Genomic DNA, 14,520 nt, shown 5'->3' with positions numbered 1-14,520 from the left:
TTTGCATTGGAATTCCGTGCTGCCTTGTCACAGTGGAAAGTAATAGAGGGTGAATTCAGCCAGTATAGGCAGAAGGAGCATTTTGGCCAGTCCTATCTGGGGAAGAATCAACCATCCTAAAGATCAGAGCCTGAATTCCTCCTGACCCCATCACCACAGGTTAAAGCACTCTGGGGGCCTAAATAAACTTGGATGGAAGTCTAGGTCACAGAGACCCAGGCCTGGTAACATGAAACACAGTTGATTGGAAAACCTTTGGGCCTTAAATGAACGTCGGAGATAGCCAGGCAGTGCTCCCTGTGGACCTATAGCAGTGGTGGACATGGGGAGAGACTACTTCTGTGTGAGAAAATGAGAAGGACAAGTGGGAAGGACTTTTCTGCTTGGGTGAAGCTCAGTTACAGTAGAATAGAGCACTAGGTAGATTCCTTAGGTTCCTAATGCCAGGCCACGTCTCCTACATGGCATTTCTGGACCTGCCCTGGGCCAGAGGGGAGCTTAACACACTGAAGGGAAGAACACAAGCCTGGCTGGATTCACCACTTGCTGACTGTTGAGCGCTTGGGCCTTCAGTGGACATCAACAGTAGCCAGGCAGTTGTTGCCACACATCTTGGGTGAGACTCAGTGCTATCCTGGCTTCAGTTCTGATCCACTGCAGTCCCAGTGGTGGTGGCCACAGGGGTGCTTGTGCCTTCCCTCTGCCAGTTCCAGGCAGCTCAGCAAGGAGAGAGAGACTGATCATTTGGGGAAAAGTAAGGGAAGAGATCAAGAGCCCCTTCTTGGAAATCAAGGAAATTTTCTATGATCTTAACCAAGATCACAAAAGCAGTACCTCCATGAGTCTCCATGAATCTGTAACAGTGTTACTGGCCTTGGAGTGCACCCTAATGCAGATATGGCTGCAGTGACCGAGGAGATAAATCACAGCACTCAAAATCCTATGAATATTTGGAAAGATATCCCAAAAAGAGAGGCATAAACAAGCCCAGACTGTGAAGATTACAATAAATACATTAACTCCTTAATGCCCAAACGTTGATGAACATACACAGGGATCAATACCATGCAGGAAAATATGACTTTATCAAAAGAAATAAACAAGGCACCAGTTACTGATCTAAGATAGACAGATATATGATCTTTCATACAGATAATTCAAAATAGCTGTTTTTAAAAAGCTCAATGAAATTCAAAATAGCCCAAAGAAGGAACTTAGAATCCTACTGGATAAATTTAACAAAGAGATTAAAATAATATTTAAAAACAAAGCAGAAATTCTGGAACTGAAAAATTCAATTGTCATACTGAAGAATGCATCAGAGTGCCTTAACACCAGAAATGACCAAGCGGAAGACAGATTTAGTGAACTTAAAGAATACTATTTGAACATACACATTCAGAGAATATAAAAGAAAAAACTTAAACAAATGAAGCATGCCTACAAGATTTGGAAATATCCTCAAGAGATTAAACCTAAGGGTTACGGACTTTAAGGAGGAAATAGAGACAGCGATTGAGGTGGAAAGTTTATTCAAAGGGATAATAATGGAGAACTTTCCAAACCTGGAGAAAGATATCAATATCCAAACAGAAGATGATCATACAAAGCCAAGTGGATTTAACCCAAAAGACACTATCTCAAGATAGTAAATCAGCAAATTCCCAGAAGTCAAAGACAAAGAATGTATCCTCAAAACACAAAGAGAAAAAAAAACAACATACAAAAGAGCACCAACACATCTGGCAGTCGAGTTCTCAGTGGAAACCTTACAGCCAAGAGAGCATAATACAATACAATAATAAAATATTCTTCAAACATAAAGGAGAAATAAAAACTTTCCCTGACAATCAAAAGCTGAGGAATTTTATTTACATTAGAGCGGTCCTACAAGAAATGCTAAAGAAAGTTTATTCTGGAAAAAAAAAAAAAAAAAAAGGATGTTAATGAGCAGTAGGAAATCATGTGAATGTACAAAACTCATGGGTATTAGTAGGTATACAGAAAAGCACAAAATATTACAACACTGTAATTCTGGTGTGTAAACTACTTATATCTTGACTGGAACAACTAAAAGATAAACCTGTCAAAAACAATAACTACAGCAACTTTTTAAGACATAGACAGTGCAATTAGATATAAATAAAAACAATCAAAAGTTAAAAAGCAAAAAGGATAAACTTAAAGTGTATAGTTTTTTGAGTGGCTCTTTCTAGTTTATCATTAACTGTTAAATTGTCATAAATTCAAAATAACAGGTTACAAGATGTTATTGGCAAGCCTTGTGGTAATCTCAAATAAAAAATATACAACAAGTACACAAAAAAGCAGAAAGCAAGAAATTATAATAAACAAAAAAATTACCTTCAGTGTAAGGAAGATGGGATGAAAGGAACGAAGGAAGACGATACCACAAAATCACAAGAAAACTGGTAACAAAATGATAGGAATAAGTCCTTACTTATCAATAACATTGATTGTAAATGGACTAAAGTCTTCAATCAAAACACATAGACTGGCTGAATAGATTACAAAAAAAAAAAAAAAAAGTCCTTAATGATCAGTTGCCTTCAAGAAACACACTTCGCCTATAAACACAAACATAGACAGAAAATAAAAGAATGAAAAAGGATAGTCCATGCAAATGGAAGCTAAAAAAGAGCAAGAGAGCTATACTTACATCAGAGAAAATAAATTTCAACACAAAAACTAAAAAAAGAAACAGAATATGATCATAAATGATGAAAGGATTACTCTGATACCAAAATCAATCAAAGACAAATTAAAAAAAAGAAAGCTCCAGGTCAATATTACTTATAAACACTGATGCAAAAATGTTCAAAATAATACCTGCAAATAAAATTCAGTAACTGATTAAAAAGAAGATTCATTATTATCAAATGGTGTTTATCCCAGGGATGCAAGGGTGGTTCGACATACTTACTCCAATGATGTGATACATCCTATCAATGGAATAAAGGGTGAAACCATTGATAACATCAATTGATACTGAAGATTCATTGGATAAATTTCAACATTGCTTTATTGCAAAAATTGTCAAAAATCTCAGTATAGACGGAACTTACCTCAACACAATAAAAGCCCTATATGACAGATCTACAGCTAGTATCATACTCAATGAGGAAAACTGAAACCGTTTTCTCTAAGATCTGGAATAAGACAAGGATCACCACTTTCATTTGTGCTATTTAACATAATACTGAAGTTTCTAGGTAGAAAAATCAGAAAAGAGGGAGAAAGGGCATCCAAATTGGAAAGGAAGAAGTCAAATTATCTTTGTTTGCAGATGATGTAACTTACATTTGGAAAAACCTAAACACCCTACCAAAAAGATATTAGGACAAATTCTGTAAATTTGCTGGATACAAATTAATGTACAAAAATCAGTAGCATTTCTATATGACCACAGCAACAATGTGAAAAAGGAATCAAGAAAATAATCCCTTGGACAATAACTATGAATAAAATAAAACACCTAGTGGTAAATTTTACCAAAGAAGTAAAAGGTGTCTACAATAAAAACTATAAAACATTGATGAAAGAAATTGAAAAGGACCCACACGAAAAATGGAAAGACATTCCATGTGCATGGATTGGAATCATCAATACTGTTAAAATGTCCATACTACCCAAAGCAATCTATAGATTCAATGAAATCCCTGACCAATAATAATAATAATAATAATAATAATAATAATAATAATAACATTCTTCACAGAAATAGAAAAAACAATCCTAAAATTCATGTGGCACCACAAAAAATCCAGAGTAGCCAAAGCCATCCTGAGCAAAATGTACAAACCAGAGGAATCGCATTATCTGACTTCAAATTATACTGCAGAACTATTTTAATCAAAACAGCGTGGTACTGGCATAAAAACAGACACATAAACCAATGTAACAGAATAGAAAACCTAGACCTAAACTCATATATCTACAGTGAATTCATTTTAGAAAAAAGGTGCCAAGAACATAATTGTGAAAAGGAGAGTCTCTTAATTAAATGGCGCTTAAAAAAAAAAAAAAAACTGGATATTCATATGCAGAAGAATGAAACTAGACCACTATCTCTTCACTTATTTAAAAAAAGAATTAAAAAAAAATATAATACCTCAAACTATAAAACTACTATAAGAAAACGTTGGAGAAACTCCCCAGGACATTGGTATAGGCAAAGATTTATTGAGTATATCCTACAAGCACAGACACCCAGAGCAAAAATGGACAAAATTGATCACATCATGTTAAAAAGGTTCTGCATAGTAATGTAAACAATCAATAAACTGAAGATACAACCCACAGAATGGAAGAAAATATTTGCAAACTACCCATCTGACAAGGAATTAATAACCAGAATATATAAGAAGCCCAAACAATGCAATAAGAAAAAATTCTAATAATCCAATTTAAAAATAGGTAAAATTTCTGAATAGACATTTCTCAAAAGAAGTCATACAAATGACAAACTGTGGTATGAAAACATGATCATCATTGATCATCAGAGAAATATGAAGCGAGACTACAATGAGATATCAACTCAACCCAGTTAAAATGGCTTTTATTCAAAAAACAGGCAGCAACACAAGCTAGCAAGGATGTAGATAAAAGAAAATTTTTCTATACTGTTGGTGGAAAAGTAAATAGTACAACCACTATGGAGACTTATATGACGGTTTCTCAAAAACTTAAAACTTAAACCATCATATCATCCAGTAATCCCATTGCTGAGTATATGCCCAAAAGAAAGAAAATTATTATGTTCAAGCGATATCTCATGTATCCCACAAATATATATACTATGTACACGTTAAAATATGACATGCACCTCATGTATACACTATACACTATGTATCCATAAAAAATTAAAAAGGGGATATCAGAAAGTTGTCAGTTGTAAGTCTTTGTGTATATTCTATAATTCTTAAAAACACTTGCATATTATAAATCATAACAAAAAAGAATTCAATTAACAAAGGCAAGCAAAGTTTTATGCTGTGAGGACTAGCACGTACTAATATAAACATTTAAACTCTTCCCATTCAGGCTAAAGTTTTCACAAAGTTTCCCAGGAGACAGGTAAAGAGAAAGAAGGAAAAATATTAAGTTTCTGAGGCACTTTAAATCTTGTGTATGACCAGAAAGCAGTCTAAAAGGTATTCATGTGAAGAAACATAATCAGTGGTTAAAGCAATTTAATTAGAAGATAAGAAGAACTCTCTCTGTCAGTTACTTGGGTAGAGTTGACATAACTCATACTATGTAGCCTGTGAGCTATTAGCTGAAAAATGGTAATCATTAAAAACAAACTGTGTGTTTAATAATGATGTTTAAAAACTGTAATATCATTACCGGCTTCTTTGTGAGGGAAGAATTATTTTTAACTTGTATCCAAAGAAAACCACTGTTTAAAACCCATACTTGAACACAGGAGCACAACATGGAGGCAGAAATCAGAGTTCTCAGAGAGAGTAAAAAGTAAAAACTACTTTGAGAAATAAATTTTTTAGTAACTATATACAGATATTTAAAAACTGACATTGGTGGGAAACAAACTGGTGTGATATGCAGCATCAAGACAATGTTTGCAAGAGGTTCCCTGAAAAAAGAAGTGACCCCAAATAGCATGGACCTCAGACTGGAGTATCAGCTGAAGAGAATTTTTATCTCGATCAAAATTATAACAATTTCCTTGGATAAATTTGACTACAGTCAGATCAATTTCTAGTGATGAGCTATTACTAGTCGCAAATAGAACCCTACCTGTAAATTTGTTTTGTTTGTTAGATATATCCTTCCATAAATGTATAAGCTCTTATTTCCTTTATTTTTCAAATAATCCTTCTGTTATCTTATCAAAATCTCCAATTAATTATTTAGTGAATAACTGAGTAAATGAATGAATAAAAAGTACTCAGTTAGCTCAATTTTTTTTTTCATTCTCTTTCCTCATTAACGATAGAAACTGATGATGCAGCCTGTACAAGAAGTTAACAACGTTTGAATTTCACAGTGGGATATCTTCAATTTTATGTCTTTTTTTATTTTGTAAAGAAAAAGCTTTTTTTTTTTTTTATGGAGAAAAACTTTCTCTTAACACCACACAACAGAATAACTGAATCCTTCCTCTTTATAACACTGTATGTCAAATTTATCACAACGTCCAAGTTTGTTTTTCATTCTTAAATGCATTCTTTCCCCATGTTTTCATATTTCCACCAGTCTTGAGTTAACCAATGATCTTTCTATTTTGCTTCTAAAAAATTGTAAGCATCACCAAACAAATATCTGTAACTCACATGTACCTTTATATTACAAACAGATTGGGGTTTTAAAGCTCTGCTTTCCTACCTCTTCTCTGTTCCAAGACCTTATTTGATCAGCCAACTTCTCACTGATTGAATCAAAACTCATGAACAATAATTTATAGTTGTATTGCCATATCTCTAAACTTATTTTTCAAGCTGTCCCCTTTACTTAAGCTAAAACATTCACATTTGGTAATTACCATATGTTATGTGAAACTGTTTCCTCTCTGAGTAATCCAAGCGATTTTTAAATTTTATTTTTAAAATCATTCTAATTGCAAGCTGAAGAATAGATTAGAGAGAAGTAATAACGACAGTAAGAAAACTATTCACAATACAAATGTCATAGTAGGGAAGAGATAAACCAAGGCAATGATGGTGAGAGGGTGAGAACAAAGACAGTAAGACAGTGAGCCTCAATAGTAATGTTACCTTCATTGTACAACATTTTTTGAATGTAATGTGTGCTATTATTTTTCATTTGCTGGATTCTCTAGACACTAATTGTTACTTTTCTTCAAAGTTATTCAGAGTAATAGTAAAACCCCTTGTTGGACGCATACGAAGTAATAGATTTTTTCTTTCTTTTTGGTGTTTGTGATAGTAGGGAACTCTATCTCCTCCTAAGCACCCATTTTCTAGCAATCTGCAGTGATTTTTCAGATGGATGTCCAAGCCCATTATGCTGGAGAGTTCTTGCCATTCCCAGTATGCATTTATTCTTCTTGTTTTATTTGCTAGATTTTATTTATTTATTTGTTAAAGTAACATTACCCAAGTAGCTTTTAGAGAAAGGAAGCATGAGAGGCAACATTGTTGAGAGAAGCATTTGTAGAAATGTCTTTATTCTATGCTGACACTTGATACATCATATGAGAAGATTATTATATATTGGAAATAAATGTCCTTTGGATTTTGAAGCGCTTCTTCAATGACTTCTAATTTCCAGGGTTACTTTAATAAAGTAACACCATTATTTAACATGATTTTGTCTGTGTATGCTTTCTTTCTCTCTGGAAGTTTTTAAGATTGTTAATTTTTTCTCAGGGGCTTTGACATATCAGTATAGTCATTATTGATATGTTAACATGGGTATTTTAAAATTCTTCATCTAGGTACCCAGTGTGCTCTTTGAATTGAAAATTTCATGTGTCTCAACTTTGAAAAGTATTCTTACATCATTTATTTCACAATTTCCTCCCACCAGGCTTTCCCACAATTGATCTTCAAGTTTTGTAATAATTTATGTTTTTATGAGCTTATATAACTCTCTATTTCATTTTACTTTCTTGGTGATTTTCCAAAATGTCTTTTCACCATTTATGTTTATGTATTTTTATATTCTAGCAAATTTCAATTAAAAACACCTTTTCTATTATCTGATTGTTTATTGTTATTCTTGCTGTAAGAATTAAATTTCTTCTGCCTTCTACTTTATATCTGTTTTATTCATGTCCACTTTTATTTGATATTGTCTTCAAATGTGTCACAATTCTTAGTTGTACTTTCATAATAAACTATGAGGCATTGGTGTACTCTCTGGAAGTTCTGTGAGCCTGGTGGGAATTGTGAATGAATGAAATTCAATGTAGAAGATTAGGGAATGGCCTCCAAATATCAATACTTGCAAATCTTTCTCTTAATCTGTCATTGGCCTTTTATTGGCTCCAGAGGGGAATTCAGCTTGCTCTTGCCTTAGGCTTCTAAGCTTCTATGTGTGTATATATGTGTGTGGGTGTGTGTGTGTATATATATGTGTATATATATGTGTATATAAGTATATATGTGTATATATGTGTATATATGTACATATATGTGTGTATACATATGAATATGTGTGTGTATACATATATGCATGCACTAGGAGTCAATGTGTGACAAGGGGCTGCCACTGTTACTTAATACGGAGAAATTGACTTAATCTCTCCACCTTTAGTGCAACACAAGAAGACTTTTTTGGTCCTACCCTTGTAGAAGAGAGGACTTTTATGTTCTTGTGGCATAAAATCGAGACACTATAGATCAGTAACTTCAGAACCTACTACACTTTCACAACCTACCACCCTTTCAGTAGGTTCTGAAGTTACTGATCTACAGTCTATGATTTTATACCTCAAGAGCATAAAAGTCTTCTCTCCTACAAGGTGGATTTCGGTGGGGTTGCTTTTTTAACAGATCTTTTCTCTTTCAGAACTCCCCCGACTTCCATACTCGTAGTTCCTGGTGTCTCCACTCCACACACACATGCAGGTTCTGCGTCAGAGACTGACTTGGTCCTCATGGGCTTCCCCTCTGCCAACACTTAGGTTTCAGTTTCACCTGCTCTGTCAGTGACCACTTATCTCTCAGTTTTTCTTTTGGCAACATTTATTGACATTTATGCTTTAAAATTTTGACATCCAGTTGTCTCTTCTCTTCTTTATTCTTTTGGATATATTTCTTTCTAATATCTAGCTCAGGCATTTTAGTGTTTTAGTGTGCTTTGTTTTTTGGTAGGAAGCTGATATCATCTTCATCTTCTGTGTTTAGCCAAAAGTCTAGGTGCTGTATTTTAAATGGACTATAATTTCAATGAACTACAATATAAAGGGTGTGAAGGAGTTTAGCAATGGAAGAAATCACCTAGGGTAGGATCATGTAACACAAACAGGATTGTGATGGTTGTGATGGTGGCATGAGTATGGACAGTTGAGGGGTTTATGATACTACTGGTGTCCTAGATATGTAACATTACCGCACTAACTGGGTTTACAAGTACATTTCATTCAAGCTGAAGTTCTAACACCAAAAGCGTGATAATTTTGGCAGATTTCAATCTTTGAGCAATATTCAAATATTACACTACTTAGAACAATGTAAAATATTTTTTATAATAACTCTCCCCCGAGAGAAATGGTTACAAGAATACTTAGGCTTAGGACATTACAAATAAAAAGTCCTAGAATAGCCCTGAAAAGGTAGTACTGAGGTTTTTTTTGTTTGTTTTTGTTGCCGTTTTTTTTTTTTGTTTGTTTTTGACAGAGTTTTGCTCTTGTCGCCCAGGCTGGTGTGCAGTGGTGCAACCTCAGCTCACTGCAACCTGTGCCTCCAGGTTCGAGCAATTCTCCTGCCTCAGCCTCCCAAGTAGCTGGGATTTCAGGCGGGCACCACCACGCCCAGCTAATTTTTGTATTTTTAGTAAAGATGGGTTTTCACTACATTGGCTGAGCTGTTCTCGAATTCCTGGCCTCAAATGATCCACCCGCTTCGGCCTCCCAAAGTGCTGGGATTACAGAGGTGACCCACTGTGCCCGGCCAGGACTTTATAATCTCATTATTGAAAAGGAATATACTAGGGCATCAATATTAGTGTTATAATTCTAATTTTCCATGTGAGCCAATTAGATAATCATCATCAACTTGGATTAATTCAACAGCCTCTGAATTGGCCTTTGAATCCAATCTTATCCATTTTAAGTTATCCTACATGCTATCGCAAGAATATTGTCATAAAGCAGTGGTTTACAAACATTTAGAAAAATATATGAGCAAGCATTTCCAATAAATGTGTACTTTATTTCCTGAAGTATTACATGGAGGAGAGTTATGATTTTAGTGGCTTCATGTGCAAGTGACATAAATAGTTGCATAGGGCCCCATATTTAGGAGGCTCTTGCCTTTGGCTTAATGCTTACCTTTTGCCATTTTTACACTGGCAGTTTTTGAATAAAAGGCCCCACAATTTCATTTTGCACTGGGTCTTGCAAATTATGTAACTACTTCTGTTCTTACATCATATGGCTCCTGTAAGAACTAAAAGAGACAGCACAAGTAAAGTGTCAGTACAGTATCCTGTAGATAGTAATCCTTCAATAAATGTCAGCTGCCAGCCTTGTTACTATATTTAGTTATTGTTGTTGTTAGCATTATTAATCATACTACTTTAGTCAGTATCACTCAGTTATGCTATGCTCATTATTTACTCTTTCTTCAATGCAGAAGCATTATTTTTTATTATGTGTTAGATACTGTGCTAGGAAATGTATTAAAATCACCTACTTATCTGTATTTTCTATTAGACCATAACATTTTTGAATAAAAGGAGCTTATCATGTTAATTTTAATAACCTCATGCTTACCAAATATAGTTGCTCCATAATTATTTGTTAGAAAAATGTGTCTGAATATTTTTGAAAGCACATTATAAGCTATAATACCATATAAAATTATGACTACTTTTATTATTCACTTATTTGAGCAATTATGTATTCAGTGACTTATTATTTAGCTTGCACTTTGGTTTTGCCCATCTATCCTCCCTCTTGGTAAATATTGCTAAGAACATAGTCCTTTTAAATATTGTAAGACATCATATATGCTATATCCATTATGACCTAGGCAAAATTCTCAAATTTTTCACACTTCAAATTGTCAGGTTATAATGAAATAGGTCATTGAGGCTATTGCATTCTCTTACAAAAATGAAATCCCTCAATTATACCACTAGGAACACATCATTTCTACTAATAACATGATGTCATGTTGTCCAATGATACATAGAGCTTAAGTAATTATAAAACTTTAGATTTCTCCTACCATGATGTACAAATATCACATTACATTTGTGTTCAGTCTTTTAAGAAGATGGTTTCTGTCATAGCAAAGAAAGAATAAAGGCCATTTTGCTTTAAAAGCATTTTCTATTCAGAAGCTCAACATTTAACTTGAAATATCTCCACTTAAAAAAAGGGTCCAATTAAATTGAGAGTTCTTCCAAAACTCAGACTTATTGGAAATATCAAGAAATTATCACCAAGAAATCTGAATTTTTACCTTCAATTTTTAGACTCTATATGCTCAATAGTTCATACAATGCTGACTGACATGCTTAAAAGGTGTTTTAATTCTCTGCACTGGGTAAAAGATTATACCTGAATTATGTAGAGATTACCATTTAAGAGATTGTAATTTTCTAGAAAATATTAATTAGGTGTTGCTGCACAGGAATTGGTCTACCTGAAACTCTTTTTTTTTTTTCTCCCCACAATTATGCCACAGGGTATTTAAGGTTTTTGCCTTGGAAGTGAAACATAGCTGGGATTGAATTCTGAATCAACAGTTTACAAGCTATACTGGCTTAGGCAAGTTATTGAACTACTCTGAGCCTTTATGTTTTCTCTGTAAAACAGAGCTAATAATACCTTAGCACAAAGTTGTGGAGATTAAATGAGATGAGGTACATAAAAAGTACTGAACACAATGCCTACCAGTGTTAATGTTTTACTCTTGATACAATTGTTATTTAAGTTCCAGTTCTGTGAGAAAGGCAGTAAAATTTTGAAGCTAAGAAAACAAATACAGAGCTTGCAAAGAATGTAACCACTGGTTTGAATCTAGATAAGACATTTAGAGATAAGAGAATTAGAGCTTTACTGCTGATGTGCTGGCATTACCTGGCATATTGTGATGAGCTAAATAACAACAGCAACAATAATAATAATAGCTACCATTTACTAATGTCATATGATGTGCCTTGTGTTTTATACTAATTGTTAGGTAATCTTCAAAACACCTTATCATGCAGCATGAATGTGTGGATAAAGAAAGAGAAGTTCAAAAATCACTCAAACTTTGAAAGGCTATTCTTGAGAAATTCTAGAATGAATGAAAATTGTAGTCAAGTTCGTAATCAAATGAAAGTGAAAGTGGGTTGAAACCTAAATGAGGCGTGATACATCTGTGATTATAATTTATTTGGCAATGGATGTGGGGAGTGGATTTAGAAAGAAAATCTGTTTTATCTGTCTGGGTTTATAATATGAAGATGCTAAACTTGTTATAAATGCTAAACTTGTTATAAATAATAAATGGTTAAGAAATATACTGTGAATGAGAACAAAAAGTTAAATTCTTATTAATTTTAACATTTAATTATTAAAGTGAATAGATAATATTTTTTCTAATTTATGATAAAAAAGAATACTGAAAACCACAAACTGCTTAAAGCAGGTACAAATCAATATAATCGTTTTAATTGTATTGAATATGTGTCCAAAGAATATATCTTATTTTTTTGTGTGCCAGGGCCTATATGTATGTGTAGAGGCAGCACCTCTGCCTCTATGCTGACATCTGTTGTCAGCAGTGCATTGGTGTCAGCATTGACATCCGTTGTCAGCAGTGTATTCTATGTGTATATGCATACATGTATGCAAAAGACCATTTAATTTGAAACCCATTTTAATTAAATTTTTCAAAATTCACTATTTTAATAATGCAAGTTTCCCCATTTTCTCCTCATATTCAGATGTCTAAAACCCAATTTTAAATTTAGACAAGGAACATGAGTTGTTGAATTTCCAGAGGAAATCAGCAATTCTGGACTCTTTGCAGACTTCCATTTTGTATTAAATGCTTACTCGGATTTTTTTTTGTAACAATGAAGTTTATTTCCTTGCAAAGAAAAGTGGATGTAAGTATGAGGTTTTGAAGGAACACCTTGAGTATCCATAAGGCAAAGCCATGTACCGTGTTGCAGAAAATTCTATGAATGCACCAAGTTTGTAGTAGTCCTGGTTGAAAATTTGAAAATGCTATATTTTTAAAGTTACTTTTCAGTCACTATTTCAAACAGAATTGCAAAATATTTTCATTACCACACAACTTGAACAATGCTAAATACACCTGAGAAGAAATATTCTCTTTTGTCTGACCATGTGGGTAATAAAGAAATAGCTGTTACAGCTAGTCTTAGGGACAGATACAAATTCTTATAATTCACTTCCTCCTGAAGCAAATCTTTAATTGGCAAAAGGTACTTGTGATAACTTTTCATGTATAAAGAATGATAACTTTCCACAGTGACATGTTTTCAAATTCTTCCAGTGATCACAGTAGTATAAAAAGAGAGTGATTGAAGTCAGTAATCTGTATAAATGAATTGTAAATTTATTTCTAGAAAAGTTTTCATTAAAAATCAACTATGCTATTTGTTCTAAAATAATAGCTAATTTTTAAATAAATAGCCTTGCTTTGAAAATACTTATTTTGACTTGTGTATATATAATGCCCATTTTTCTAAATTTAACAAGCTTTTTTTTTTTTTTTTTTTTTTTGAGACAGTCTCGCTCTGTTGCCCAGGCTGCAGTGCAGTGGCGCGATCTCGGCTCACTGCAAGCTCCCTCTCCTGGGTTCACGTCATTCTCCTGCCTCAGCCTCCCAAGCACCTGGGACTACAGGTGCCCGCCACCACTCCTGGCTATTTTCTTTTGTATTTTTAGTAGAGACGGGATTTCACCGTGTTAGGATGGTCTAGATCTCCTGACCTTGTGATCCACCTGTCTCGGCCTCCCAAAGGGCTGGGATTACAGGCGTGAGCCATAATGAGTCATTTTTAATTCCTGATCAAGCAAATATTAGATGGAGGACTCTATCTTGGGTGTTAAATCTACAAAGCTGGATAAGACTTTGCTGTCCTCTATGGGCTCATATTTAAGGGGAAAAACGGTAAACAAAAAATATAGTTCAAGTATAAAATGATAAGCCTTAACAAAATGCATAGATTTTGTGTAAATGGCACGAAGAAGAGACTTGGTTGTTAATATTTTGCTCTTTTGGCTAACCCATATAGGTGGCCAAAGAAATATCAAGTAAATGTAAAAAGTAAAATGAAGAGACATTTTGAAACAAGTTGAATTACTTGTGAGGAGGCAATCCCTCAACTCTCAATTTTACTCTCAAATATGACTGCAGAAGATCATTGCAAATAAGCAAATCAGTAGCCACTTCAAAGGAAAAATGATATTCAATCTATGCTTAGAAGTCATCTGCAGTTTTCAGTTAAACTTGTATCTTACTCATCTTATTTTGGTTGGAGTCTATAGTTCTTTTTGGTATATTTAAGATGCATACAACATTGGCATGAAACTGCCTACCATATAGTCCTCCAAACAAACGTTTGCTAATGACACTCCCCTTAATACAATAGAATACATCATTTTGAGAAAATAGTCTCCAAAATTATTTTGTGGGATTATCTGTTAAGGCTAACTATATGCCTCAACATATTTTGGACAAATTATCATGGATACTTGGAGAAAAAAAGGGGGGGCATGTATTTATTTCATTGTATTAACTAAAGGAGTTTAGTTAAAATATTAAGGGAAAATACTTTTAAAAATTGTGCTTGTTTTTTTGTTTTGATACAGGGTTTCAC

This window comes from Rhinopithecus roxellana, chromosome 18 (assembly GCF_007565055.1).
Source record: "Rhinopithecus roxellana isolate Shanxi Qingling chromosome 18, ASM756505v1, whole genome shotgun sequence".
NCBI classification, from domain to species: domain Eukaryota; kingdom Metazoa; phylum Chordata; class Mammalia; order Primates; family Cercopithecidae; genus Rhinopithecus; species Rhinopithecus roxellana.
The sequence above is the reverse complement of the archived record's forward strand: the minus strand, read 5'-3'. Positions refer to the sequence as shown.